Below are 14,063 nucleotides of genomic sequence, written 5' to 3'. Positions count from 1 at the left end.
TCTTCAGGCGTCCCGAGTGGCCATAACAGCTCGGGGGGCCCTACTGCATTAAGCCCTACCTCTAGCCACAAATGTCACAACTAGGGGTTTCCCCCCTTTTCTTTCTTGACCCAGCGCTCTTAGCCGTGAGGCCCTTCCGCCCTGGGGCCCCCATGGGCATGGATGCGGATATGCCGCATACGCAACCAGGAAGGGCGTTAGAGCTCTGGCTATGCACAGGGGCTGAGGCTACCCATCCCAGCTTATGCACCATCTCGGCCCCCTACCCCACTCAGCTCACCAGCAAGTTGGATGCTCCCTAAGCCCTCTGGAGTCATCACTTCTGGCGCCTACCCCAGTCTCCCGCATCACACTGGGACTCCTCAATCACCCAGCGAACCCATGGTCCGGTGGAGGTCAACCCAACCTCTCCCAGCTGACCAGGCTGGTAACCGGAGCAGTTCTCGTCGCTCATCACGTCAGCACATCAAAGGGCTAAGGAACCCTGATACGTACCCTAAAGCACTCGGGGCACCACTCCCAAGTACGAGTCCTTCCCAACAAGAATCCTGGGCCTATAAGGAAACCTCAGCGGGGCGCCATTCAAACATGGTGTATTCTCCCCGTACTACGACCAACTTTTGGTCTCGTCAGCAGACTGTTCGCCGGTAGCCTGACCAGACCATCACGCATCAGAGTGCAGCCACGGGGTGTCCTAGTCGCCTCGGAAAACACTCCGACCCGCCGTACCTCGGCCCGACGGGTTTACAGCCGGTTAAGGCCCAGATGCGACTGCACTCGTCGGGCGATGACCGCCGTCAGCCCCAGCTGGAAAATGGCAACTACAGTGCCCAGGCCGAAGGCACCTTGGGGTTGCCTCAGTACCTCCACCGACTACAAGGCTAAAGGGGAAACTTCGCTGTGCAGTTTACAGCCTGTTTTTAGGCCCGGTCGCCCGACACCATAACCACCATACCCAGTTGAACTCCTTTACCATGGGGCCATCCATTCACTATGGTGGCCCTTTTGGGACCGATGCACCAAGGCTTGGCCATCGATCCCCCCCGGAAAGGTTTCTATCACATCTGCTGTTGCCCGCAGATTCAGCCCTTTCACCATTTCCGGTCTCATACATGCAATTGAGGATGCAACTGAGGCAGAGTTGGACCCGGCAGCTCCCTCTTTAGTTAGAGAGGTGCTATGACCAGAGGTTGGGGAACCCATCCCAACATAGCCACCACAATCCTCCCCCAACAGTGGTGCCAACGTGGAGGCAGAGGGTTGCCACTTGATGTGGAGAGGCTATATAATCGCATCACACACCCTTTCCGCGGACTTGATGGGTCATGTCTCGGATACTAGAACTGGCAACAGTTCCGACACCTCAGACGACAATCACCTTCCTGATCGGTGTGTGGAAACCTCAGGGCAGGCAGGGGAGACCTCGGGGTTGCCTGAATCTCCTCACCGACTACAAGGCTAAAGGGGAAACCTCGCAGTGCAGTTTACAGCCCATTTTTAGGCCCGGTTACCTGACCTGCAGCACCACTGCCAGATAGGTCAAGCCCACTCCCACCAGTAGATAGGGACAGTGGGAATCTCGTTAATCCATTCATGGGTGTCACTAATTAGATGACGAGGCATTTGGCTTTTTTTTTTAGAGTGGGAAAAATGCATTACGCACTCATGCCAGGTGACCAATGGCATTTAGTGAGGGACTCCACCCAATACAAGTTGACTACCCACTAAAAAGCCCTCTATATTGTACCTCAAGCTGGAGGAGGTAGCACTTATCACAAGGAGGGCGTGAATCACCAGCCATTGACCCTCCCACCTACAGCTGTACGGCGATTAAACACACGCACAGCCCCCATCCCCCCAAGAAGAACTCGGGTTGACAGGATCTTGGCATCAGAGATGCCAAGCAGTCTCAGTTTTGATAGATGCTTAAAGGATTTTCCTCCCCACACACCACGCGCACTGATTGTGAGGGAAGAGAAAATCACCTTCTCAACAGAATACCGGTCTTTTACTAGATCCTCCAGTGGTTCATACTTGCTGACCTTACGGTCGTGCTCTCGGTCTAAATCCGACCTTTCTCCAGCCACCAAAGCATCAACGACTACCGCAGTAGACGCGTCATGAAGGATGACAGAGTCAGGCTTCAGTAGACCTTCTGCCGTGTGGAAATGCGGTTCCAAGAATACCGTTTTACCACGAGAGCATTGGCGATCTAGTAAGTACTTCACACATGCATCATGCCTTTTGATTCGCATGTCATGGGTCCGATGACATTGCTGCAGCACATGATGTAATGTCTCAATGCTGTCACATCCCGCCTGGCAGCGGGTGTCACGGACACGTCCGCGAGCAGTCCGCTTTCGGAGCGGGATGGCATTTATCCTGACCCTATTGCTAGCAATGTAGTCACGACCCGACAACATGAGAGACCCATCAGTAATCCACCGATGCTGGCCCTCCACCTGCTTAGACTCCTTAAGAGGTGCTCCATCGTTGGAGGTATGTAATAGCCTAGCAAAGCGAGCTCTGTAGGCATTACGGGTACTGATGGTCGTACCATGATCCTGTAAGCGAGCAGATGCACGCTTGATCTCTTCCCCCACACTCGCAACCATTTCATCGGGCCCTCCCTCGCCACAAAGGGACGGAAAGAGCCTTCAGCCTATGGAGGCGGTGCAGGGGGACTGTCCAACAATAGGAGGGAATGGAAAGGCCTCCATCCCGAGCGTCAGCGTGAATATACGCGTTGGGCACATAATGCGGTAGGTTCAGCCACTTGCGCACAGTGGACCGAACCGCAATATCAAGCCTATTCAACGAACTGATGGTCGTTCCTCCAAGCACTAGCAAGTGGTAGAGGCCAGGCAAAACCATAGTGCGTAAGGCATAAAGCCTTTGCTGAGGTTCAGTGGAGCCCTTCGAAGCTTTTCCAATTCATCCTTCAGCCGACCGAGGGGATCAATCTTCAGCCGACCTTCAGGAGAGAAAGGAACTCCTAGATATTTCCATTGATCTGACCTCTTAAGTGCCTGAATAGGTTGGCCCAAACAGTTGAATCGATGTTTAGTAGCAACCACCACTTTTTTCTCATGAGGGACAATTGCGAAGGATACAGCAAAGCATTTGCCCACGTTTACACGTAAGCCACACTGCGTCAGATATTCGGCAGTTATATCGAGCAGCTGCTGCAGTCCAACAGGTGTTAAAAGGTGTTAAAGCAAACAACACAAGGTTGTCTGCGTATCCCATTCCATTCAATACAGCATCTCCCACCTGGACTCCTGACTCACGAGGGAAAAGAGTGAACAGGCGATCAATTACCATTTTGAATATTATAGGCGAGAGTGGATCACCCTGCTTCACCCCACAAGTGGGATGAATAGCATGGGATTGCAACCCATCACCCTGGAGCCGTGTCCTAGAGCCAGCATACACAGATTCTATGTACTCAACCATTTGATCCGGGACACGAAATTATCTAAGTACATCAAGGATGGCCGCGTGCGACACAGAGTCAAATGCCTTGGCTACGTCGAGAGACGCCAAATGCATCGGTCGGTGGTTACGTCTGGCATGTCCAAGGATAAAGTCTAAAAGGAAGACCCCCTCTGAACAACCATCCAGAGATCGAAAAGGTTTCTGGCGAGGGTCCAACTGAATGTGCGTGGACATCCTGTTGGCGATCACCTTATCAAGGAATGTGACCACAACAGAGGAAACGGTTATCGGTCGGAATTCTTCAGGGTTACAGGCACCGTCCTTCTTGGGTATAAGTGTGGTACACGACTCGAGGAGATGATCCGGGAGTCGGCCACACAGCATGAAGATGTTATATATGCATGCCCATACTTTGGACTGTACCGCCCTGAAGTCCTTTGATGTAAAGGAATCTGGGCCCGGTGCTGACCCGAGAGGAGGAAAAGCGAGCCTAACCTCCCTCGCAGTCACTGGGTCCCACAACTCTGTTTTCAGGACTGTCCGTCCTCTTTGACCGGGAGTACAAGACAATCCCGAACGCAGCACAATTTCCCAATAAGGCACCATAAGTTCTTTGGGTGGTGCTGACTCTGTGCGCTTGTCCCTCAAGATATCACGTAAGCATGTGTTCCGATTGTGCTTCCACACCCTCTGGACTCGACCATAATCCGCCCGCCTGAGTCTGCACCATGACACCTTGTCTTTAGATGGAAGTGACACCCTAGCCAGGTTTAGGGTCAAGGGCTTCCAAAAGAGATCGCGGAGAAACCAACTAATCTCCTGGTGCAGGCGTGCCCGAGACCAGTCGTCAACTGACCGAACAATTAAGTTAAGCCGATCAACAACCGGAACGGGCTGCAGACCGTCCAGCAGCGCACTCAGATGTTCCCACGGGAACTGCCTGGCACATCACCCAACCCGTGCTCACCGGTTCCCCCACCACTCGGTTCACCGGTTCCCTGCACTGCCGGGAAAAGAGGAGGTTTGTGCTCAACAGCAGCTATTTGGGAAGGGCCAGCACATTTCCCTGAATCAGACAAAGTACCCATAGCATGCAGGACCAGTTCCTTGTACTGTGCCAACTTCCTGTGGCTCTTTATTGCATCCAGTGTCCTGTGCGGCAAGACCAACTGCAGGGCCTGGTGCAAATTTTTAGCTTTTTGCGTCACAGCCTTAGCCTCCTCACGCGCCATCAGGGCAGACTCCTCTCTTGTCCAGCGCGCTTTCACACAATCGAGCTTCTGTCGCGCATCGTACCAATCCTCGTGGGCAAATCGATGGTGGACCCCACGTCCCGTCTTGGTTGTGAACACCCTAGGACTGCCGGGAAATTCACAACCAAATCCAACATTTCTGTCAAGGCTAGATGATCCTACACTCTCCTCCGATGCTGACACGACGACACCAGTGGGCGCGTCGTTGTGAGAGCTGCCACTTGAGGACGAGCTAACCATCCGAGGCTTCATTTTGCGAAATCTAGCCAGCATTGAGGTACACACCCGGGGCCGCTGGCCCCGGGTACCATCGCAGAGGTAGCTGTTAGCTTCACCCTTTCGGGCATACTCCCTACTAAGGATAATGGTGGCAGGAACCACGCAGAGGTCACTACTTGCTAACTACGATCTCCTCAGCCTCCAAGAAGCTGGATTACGGGAGTGTGCCAAAACTCCTACAATGGAGAGAGTCATAGTTACTCCCGCTGTTTACCCGCGCTTGCTTGAATTTCTTCACGATGACATTCAGGGCACTGGGCAGAAATCACATCGAGTCAACACCATGTTGAGGCCATCTCGATGCTGTGTTTTAATTAGACAGTCGGATTCCCCAGGTCTGTGCCAGTTCTGAGTTGACCGTTTAATGGCGGCCGAAGAGGGGAACCACCGAGCCCGAAAGCCGTGGCAGGACCACCTCGCAGCAAGGAATATCCGTGGGCAGCCAAGGCATGGGACCGAGCTCGGATCCTGAAGGATTCATCCTGCACAAGACAGAACTTCACCATAATCACCTCGCCCAGGCCCAGCACGTTAGCGTTAACCCACTTCCCGACCAAGCCCGAAACACCCCGGTCCTCAGAGCCAATTCTTATCCCGAAGTTACGGATCCAATTTGCCGACTTCCCTTACCTACATTAGTATATTGGCTAGAGGCTCTTGACCTTGGAGACCTGCTGCGGATGTGAGTACGAACTGGTGCGAATGCTTCGCGTGGCCCTCTCCCGGATTTTCAAGGTCCGTGGGGAAGATCTGGACACCGCCGCAACTGCGGTGCTCTTCGTGTCCCAAACCCTATCTCCCTGCTAGAGGATTCCAGGGAACTCGAACGCTCATACAGAAAAGAAAACTCTTCCCAGATCTCCCGATGGCGTTGACGTCCCTCGGCTTGAGGCCCCCGGTTCCCTGCTTGCGTGGATGTCCAGTTATGCCCGTACTGCTCTGCGGAGAGTGGGTCCAGGCCAACGTGGACGGGACCGGGAACTGCGGCACCTGGAGGGAGGAGTTAGGTGGAGAGGAATATTGGTAAATTGTTCCAATAACGATTCGGAGTTGACGGTTTTCACGAGCCCCTTTTATTAACGATTTATGACCCTGCCGCAGCCTGGCGAAACACCGCGGAACCAGCTCCCTTCCCACGGCGACCCAGACTCACGTAACACCGTAAGGTCCGCTATGACGTCCCGGCACAGATGGAGGCTGCTTACACGTAATACTAGTCCCGTTAAGTTACACCACGAAGAAGCGCTGTGCGCGTGCGCCCTGTTACGTAACGTATGGTCCGGAATACTCTGTGAGTAACGTCTCTCGGAGACTCGTAAACTCAGTAACGCGGCGAAAGACTCGCAGAGGCAGCTTGACTGCCGTACTCGGCTGGTAACGTCACTTGACGACACGTAAACTCAGTAACGCGGCGAAAGACTCGCGGAGGCAGCTTGACTGCCGAATGACTCGTGAACTGAAAACGAAAGGTGGCCATGAGCTCCGGGTACGCGCCTCGCGAGCAGCGCGGAGCGGCGTACACGACCATCCTCGTTCGAGCCCTGAACACGACTGACTCTCCCCGCCCGCCCGCCCGCGGGCCGGCGCCCGCGGGCTGCGGGGAAGGAAGGGGAAATCGGCCGGCGTGGGAGAGAGCCCCGTCTCGCGGCGCGCCAGGCTGCAATTACATACTAGCATACATGCGGAAACACAGAATATTCACAGCTAAACGAAACATTAATCACAAGTTTACAGAATTAATAAAATATACACAAAAACACAGAATCCTCTCTAGCATCAATAGGCTCATTAGCCCGCTAGGGCGCACGCGGGTGCGTCCCTGGCCGTCGCACTTCACTGGGGGAAAACACAGGGAGGACGTTGACGAGGCATAACGGCCTAAAGGAGCCGAGGACACACTTGGGTCGACGTCAAATGCCCCCCCTCCGACGAGGCAGTTATGTCCGTCAACGCCTCTAATTTATTCAAATGGACATGATACACCGGGCCATGGCACTGGAGCACTGACCTGCTGAGTCCGGTGCCCTCGTGACAGACCGAGGGGGCGTGGCACCTTCAGCAACGAGCGCGGCAGCAGGCGGCGGCATCGCGTCCAAGGTGGCCCAAGTGACAACCGAAGGGGCGTGGCACCTTACGCGGTGCGCGTGGCAGCAGGCGGCGGCATCGTGTCCAAGGTGGCCCAAGTGACAGACCGAAGGGGCGTGGCACCTTACGCGGCGCGCGTGGCAGCAGGCGGCGGCATCGTGTCCAAGGTGGCCCAAGTGACAGACCGAAGGGGCGTGGCACCTTACGCGGTGCGCGCGGCAGCAGTTGGCGTCGTCGCGACCAAGGTGGCCCACGTGACAGACGAAGGGGCGTGGCACCTTCAGCGACGAGCGCAGCAGCAGGCGGCGGCATCTCGTCCAAGGTGGCCTGCATGACAGTCCGAAGGGGCATGACACCTTTCGCGGCGCGCGCGGCAGCAGGTGGCGGCGTCGTGTCCAAGGTGGCCCACGTGACAGTCCGAGGGGACGTGGCACCTTACGCGGCGCGCGCGGCAGCAGGCGGCGGCATCGCGTCCAAGGTGGCCCACGTGACAGACCGAGGGGGCGTGGCACCTTTCGCGGCGCGCGCGGCAGCAGGCGGCAGCGTCGCATCCTAGGTGGCCCACGTGACAGACCGAGGAAACGTGGCACCTTTCGCGGCGCGCCCGGCAGCAGGCGGCGGCGTCGCGTCCTAGGTGGCCCATGTGACAGTCCGAGAGGGCGTGGCACCTTCAGCGACGAGCGCAGCAGCAGGCGGCGGCTTTGTGTCCAAGGTGGCCCATGTGACAGACCGAGGGGGCGTGGCACCCAACTTTCGCGGCGCGCGCGGCAGCAGGCGGCAGCATCGCGACCAAGGTGGCCCGCGTAACAGACCGAGGGGGCGTGGCACCTTTCGCGGCGCGCGCGGCAGCAGGCGGTGGCGTCGCGTCCAAGGTGGCCCGCGTGACAGTCCGAGGGGGCGTGGCTCCTCACACGGCGTGCGCGGCAGCAGGCGGCGGCGTCGCGTCCAAGGTGGCCCTCGTGACGGCGGTCGTGGCACGCCCTCATTGTGCGTGCAGAACGATCATGGCGCGCCCTCGTGCGTGCAGAGCGATTGCGGCACGCCCTCGTTGTGTGTGCAGAGCGATCGTGGCACGCTCTCGTGCTTGCAGAGCGATTGTGGCACGCCCTCGTTGTGCGTGCAGGGCGATTGCGGCACGCCCTCGTGCGTGCGGAGCGGTTGTGTCAGCACAGCCGGTTCGCACCACGTAGGCCCCTCGTGAGCCCCTACGGCAGTTGGGGGCAGCGGCGTCAGGGGCAGCGTGTCTGAGTCGGCCTGCCGTATCCACCCGGACGTCGCGTGCCAGTCGTACCACAGGGGCTGGACGGGCGCGGCTTCCTCCGTCTGCAGCGATGTCCTGCTCAGCGTCTCCTCCCCATAGGGCGGGGGCTGTGTTGGAAGCGGTGTCGGAGGCAGCGTCGGCGGCGGTGTCGTGGGCAGTGTCGGCGGCGGCGTCGGTTGCAGTGGCATTGGGAGTATCGCCGACTCCTGCAGCGTGCTGGCGCCCGCCCAGTGTGACCACTCGACCTTCGCGGTCGAGACACTTGCGGCAACACCCTCACTCAGTTTCGCTCGGCACTGGTCACACGTAAAGCCGGACATCCATTCCTCTTCTCGCGCGACCAGTTGTGAACACTCCCTGTGCCACAGATTTCCGCACGTCCCGCAGATCTGCCCATCCGATGTCCTGCCAGGGCATGAGTCCACACCGCACATTGTCCTACCATACGCCCGGTATTCAAAGCAAAATCCGCACTCGTAATCTGCGAAGTGCTCGCAGCACTCGCCGGGCTCTGGAAAGTCCGCTTCCGCCCATGTCTCGTACGCTTCCTGGAAATCGTCCATGCTTATCGGGAGTGTCTCGCTGCTCGGTAATTCAGTCCATGTCTCTCTCTCGCGGCGTTATCTTGCACCGAAGATCCCTGCTGCGTCGCGATCTCAGGTTCGTGGCGCTCCCACGACGCGTTATCTGTAGCGCCACCGATCCTAGTCGCGTCGCCCGCCGTCTCCGGTTCACACCGCTCCCACGTCACGTTATCTTACGCCTAACATCTCTGTTTCGCGACGTTCCCGCACCTTGATAACTCTCGCCGACGTCTTGGGTTTCTGTCGCTCCCACGTCGCATAATCTCGCGCCGACATCTCGAGTTTGCGTCGCTCTCACGCCGCGTTATCTCCCGCCGGCGCGCCGGCGCGACGTCTCGTGTTCGCGCCGCTCCCACGCCACGTGGCTGCACCTGCTTCCGTCCTGTCCTGCACCTGCACCTGCGCGCTTGCGTGCGCTTGCGTGCGCTTACGGCCCCACGTTGGGTGCCAAATGACGTCCCTCGGCTTGAGGCCCCCGGTCCCCTGCTTGCGTGAATGTCCAGTTATGCCCGTACTGCTCTGCGGAGAGTGGGTCCAGGCCAACAAGGCCGGGACCGGGAACTGCGGGACCTGGAGGGAGGAGTTAGGTGGAGAGGAATATTGGTAAATTGTTCCAATAACGATTCGGAGTTGACGGTTTTCACGAGCCCCTTTTATTAACGATTTATGACCCTGCCGCAGCCTGGCGAAATCACCGCGGAACCAGCTCCCTTCCCACGGCGACCCAGACTCACGTAACACCATAAGGTCCGCTATGACGTCCCGGCACAGATGGAGGCTGCTTACACGTAATACTAGTCCCGTTAAGTTACACCACGAAGAAGCGCTGTGCGCGTGCGCCCTGTTACGTAACGTATGGTCCGGAATACTCTGCGAGTAACGTCTCTCGGAGACTCGTAAACTCAGTAACGCGGCGAAAGACTCGCGGAGGCAGCTTGACTGCCGTACTCGGCTGGTAACGTCACTTGACGACTCGTAAACTCAGTAACGCGGCGTAAGACTCGCGGAGGCAGCTTGACTGCCGAATGACTCGTGAACTGAAAACGAAAGGTGGCCATGAGCTCCGGGTACGCGCCTCGCGAGCAGCGCGGAGCGGCGTACTCGACCGTCCTCATTCGAGCCCTGAACACGACTGACTCTCCCCGCCCGCCCGCGGGCCGGCGCCCTCGGGCTGCGGGGAAGGGAGGGGAAATCGGCCGGCGTGGGAGAGAGCCCCATCTCGCGGCGCGCCAGGCTGCAATTACATACTAGCATACATGCGGAAACACAGAATATTCACAGCTAAACGAAACATTAATCACAACAAGTTTACAGAATTAATAAAATATACACAAAAACACAGAATCCTCTCTAGCACCAATAGGCTCATTAGCCCGCTAGTGCGCACGCGGGTGCGTCCCTGGCCGTCGCACTTCACTGGGGTAAAACACAGGGAGAACGTTGACGAGGCATAACGGCCTGAAGGAGCCGAGGAGAAACTTGGGTCGACGTCAGCGTCTCCGGGTTTTGTTGGGTTACCCCGACGAACACCCACGCGAGGGCCCGATTTGGAACGGTTCCGCTGCAGGGTTCCGGAATAGGAACCGGATTCCCTTTCGCCCGCTGGGGGTTTTTCGGTCTGTTGCGTCATTGCCATCTTTCTTTCGACCATCCATCGGCATCAATTCTCACATAGGGCTTAGGATCGACTGACTCGTGTGCAACGGCTGTTCATACGAAACCCTTGTCCGCTTCAGGCCTCCAGGTCCTCGCTGGAGTATTTGCTACTACCACCACGAACTGCACCGACGGCGGCTCCAGGCAGTTTCACGCCACTGCCCTTCTGCGCTCACCGCCGCGACCCTCCTACTCGTCAGGGCTTCTTCGAGTGCCGAGGTGGAAGCCTCGACCACTCCCAATGCCACTGACGGCCGAGTATAGGCACGACGCTTCAACGCCATCCATTTTCAGGGCTAGTTGCTTCGGCAGGTGAGTTGTTACACACTCCTTAGCGGATTCCGACTTCCATGGCCACCGTCCTGCTGTCTTAAGCAACCAACACCTTTCATGGTCTCCCATGAGCGCCGATTCAGGCGCCTTAACTCGGAATTTGGTTCATCCCACAGCGCCAGTTCTGCTTACCAAAAGTGGCCCACTTGTCACTCAAGATCCGTCTCCGCCTTCATTACCTCAAGCAAGCCGGAAGTCTCACCCATTTAAAGTTTGAGAATAGGTTGAGGTCGTTTCGGCCTCAAGGCCTCTAATCATTCGCTTTACCGTATGAGACTCTGTTTTTTCAAATCCTCCGAGTGACAGCTATCCTGAGGGAAACTTCGGAGGGAACCAGCTACTAGATGGTTCGATTAGTCTTTCGCCCCTATACCCAGCTCCGACGATCGATTTGCACGTCAGAATCGCTACGGACCTCCATCAGGGTTTCCCCTGACTTCGTCCTGGCCAGGCATAGTTCACCATCTTTCGGGTCCCAACATGTACGCTCTAGGTGCGCCTCACCTCGCAATGAGGACGAGACGCCCCGGGAATGCAGGCCGTCACGAGCCAACTGTTCACGCGGTAGCTCGCCCGTAAAATTTAACCCTCTTCCCTCGGCTGCCCACAACATTGCGGCTTTCACTTTCATTTCGCCTTTAGGTTTAGTGCAACCCAATGACTCGCGCACATGTTAGACTCCTTTGTCCGTGTTTCAATACGGGTCGGGAGAGCATCCGAAGGAGGGCGTCGCAGATGGGGGTCTAGTTCCAGTCCGAGGACACCAGCTCGAGGACACTCAGGGCCCGGACCCGTGCATGCACAGTGTCCGCGATTTTTCAACCACTCTCCCTGCGCACCTCGTTTTCTGGAGCCGGACACTTCACATCCCAAGTGTTTTGCATTGTAAGCGGATCGACCCCTCTGGTCATACCGTCGGGCAGCCGGCCTGGTCTCATAGAGTCCGTGGCCAGCGATATGTAGTCGCATAGCACACGGTCTGCCATCCATGGACTTGAGACCGACACCCAACGGGTCGCGACGTTTCTACAAGGGAGGAAGTGCAGCCCTCCGAAGCCAGAGATTCACCACCTCAGCCGTGTGAACGCCAGTAACGACACCGCGGACGAAGTGAATCGCCGCGGGCGACCGACGCCATCTGGCTAGGCCATGCGGCCTGAGAATCGGAGAGATATGAATCCCCAACGACCTTTCGAATTCAAGATTTCTCCCGTTTACCCCTGAACGGTTTCACGTACTCTTGAACTCTCTCTTCAAAGTTCTTTTCAACTTTCCCTCACGGTACTTGTTCGCTATCGGTCTCGTGGTCATATTTAGCCTTAGATGGAGTTTACCACCCACTTAGGGCTGCATTATCAAGCAACCCGACTCTGATGACAGACCCTCCCGGGGTGAACAGCGGTCGCTACGGGCCTGGCACCCTCTGTGGGCTGTGGCCCCATTCAAGATGGACTTGGACACGCCGTGACACCCCAGGATAAACGGGTCCTCCCTAACACCACATTTCCCTACAGGCAGGGCCTGTGGGATTCGGTGCTGGGCTCTTCCCTGTTCGCTCGCAGCTACTGAGGGAATCCTTGTTAGTTTCTTTTCCTCCGCTTATTAATATGCTTAAATTTAGCGGGTAATCTCACCCGACCTGAGGTCATTCTCTTTAATGTGTGCAGCACGCGCGAATGTAAATGGGATTTCTGGGAGCAATTTTGACCTCGACGATTCCTAATAAATGCTCCTTATAATCGGAGGCCGAGACCATTGCACCCTTCCCTCGCAGCATGGAGAGGACCCAATTAAGGGTTCTGTACACTTTTCAACCTCCGAGAAGGTGGTTAAATCACTTGCCACGATAGCCCGTACCGAGCACCGATCATGCCGAGCCTACGGAACGCCAATCGGGTACCTTTCGAGGTTTAGCACAGTGTGAAAGCCCAACACTAATCGGAAAATAACTTCACATTCTCTCTCAGTTTTAAAGAGACGCAGACTGGCATCCGCGAACTCTCACAATGAGTGGGAGACACACTGCACCTGCTTTTCATTACATGGCACGGGCGAGACAATCCAGGGATGTCTACAAGCTCTGCCTCAGTAAACCATGATGGCAGAAGTGTTTCCACACTCATGAGTTTCTTTAAAGAAAACTCTTTTTGTATTATAGAGAATTTGACCCTCAGACGGGTGAGGTCCGGTAATGGAATCCCATGGACTACAATGTGCGTTCAAAATGTCGATGTTCAAGTGTCCTGCAGTTCACATGACGACGCGCAGTTTGCAGCGCCCTTTATCGACCCACGAGCCAAGTGATTCACCGTTCAGGGTTGTCAGAATATTTTTTTCTCAGGCCTCGCGGTTTCCCGCAAGGCCTATCATATTGTTATCAAGACGTCAATGCAGTAGTGCATTCTTTCACACCTTTTTCCTATGGCTGTGATCTGCCCCGTAGAATATAATTCTCGGGGGCCACGACCGACATCCATACGATTCTCTTTGTGCACTTCTCAGTAACCTGCAGCAGGAAGACCCGGGTCCACTTCGGGCCATCACACTGTCGCCCACAGGAAATTTGCGAGTTCTCACTACAGAAAAAAACCAATGGCAAGCACAGTCTTACAAACAAGGATTGGCAAAGCTAGAAGCATTTGCTCCCTCATCGCCTAAGACCATAGTCAAGCCCTGTCACGATCTCTCGCAGACGGTTTGGTTCCTTCACTAAGGATCATCCCTTTACCAGCTCATCACCAGTGGACTGAGAACACTTCTCTGACACTCAGGCTTTTACTTTATTGCCAACTTTTTATTCCAGCCAGAAGTGCGTTCTTTCACACTTTTTTTTCTCATGGCTGTGACCTGCCCCGTAGAATATAATTCTCAGGGGGCCACGACCAACATACATATGATTCTTTTTGTGCCACCGATGATGCGAAGGTACAAGAGAATATCCACATTGGACCACCAGGCCACACCCTTGTTCCACGTTCCCTGGCAACCTAGCAGGGTCACCTCCACTGCCTTAGAAATCCGCCTCAATTCCAATGTAAGGATTTCCAGGCAATGGAGAGTCGGGACCTCGCGGGTCATAGGGTGCAAGGCCAGCGACCACCTTCCATTCAAATGTGATTCAGCCTTATTTTCTCCATGGCCGTTAATGATCCTTCCGCAGTTTCACCTACAGAA

At 56.0% G+C, this 14,063-nt stretch overlaps 1 pseudogene; it reads right to left on the bottom strand.

The window, feature by feature from the left end:
• Positions 1-13,053: 13,053 nt before the first annotated feature.
• On the bottom strand, positions 13,054-13,209 carry LOC134534635 (5.8S ribosomal RNA; annotated as a pseudogene).
• Between the last annotated feature and the right edge of the window lie 854 nt (positions 13,210-14,063).

This window comes from Bacillus rossius, chromosome 7 (assembly GCF_032445375.1).
Source record: "Bacillus rossius redtenbacheri isolate Brsri chromosome 7, Brsri_v3, whole genome shotgun sequence".
NCBI lineage: Eukaryota > Metazoa > Arthropoda > Insecta > Phasmatodea > Bacillidae > Bacillus > Bacillus rossius.
This window is presented reverse-complemented; position numbering and strand designations above follow the sequence as displayed.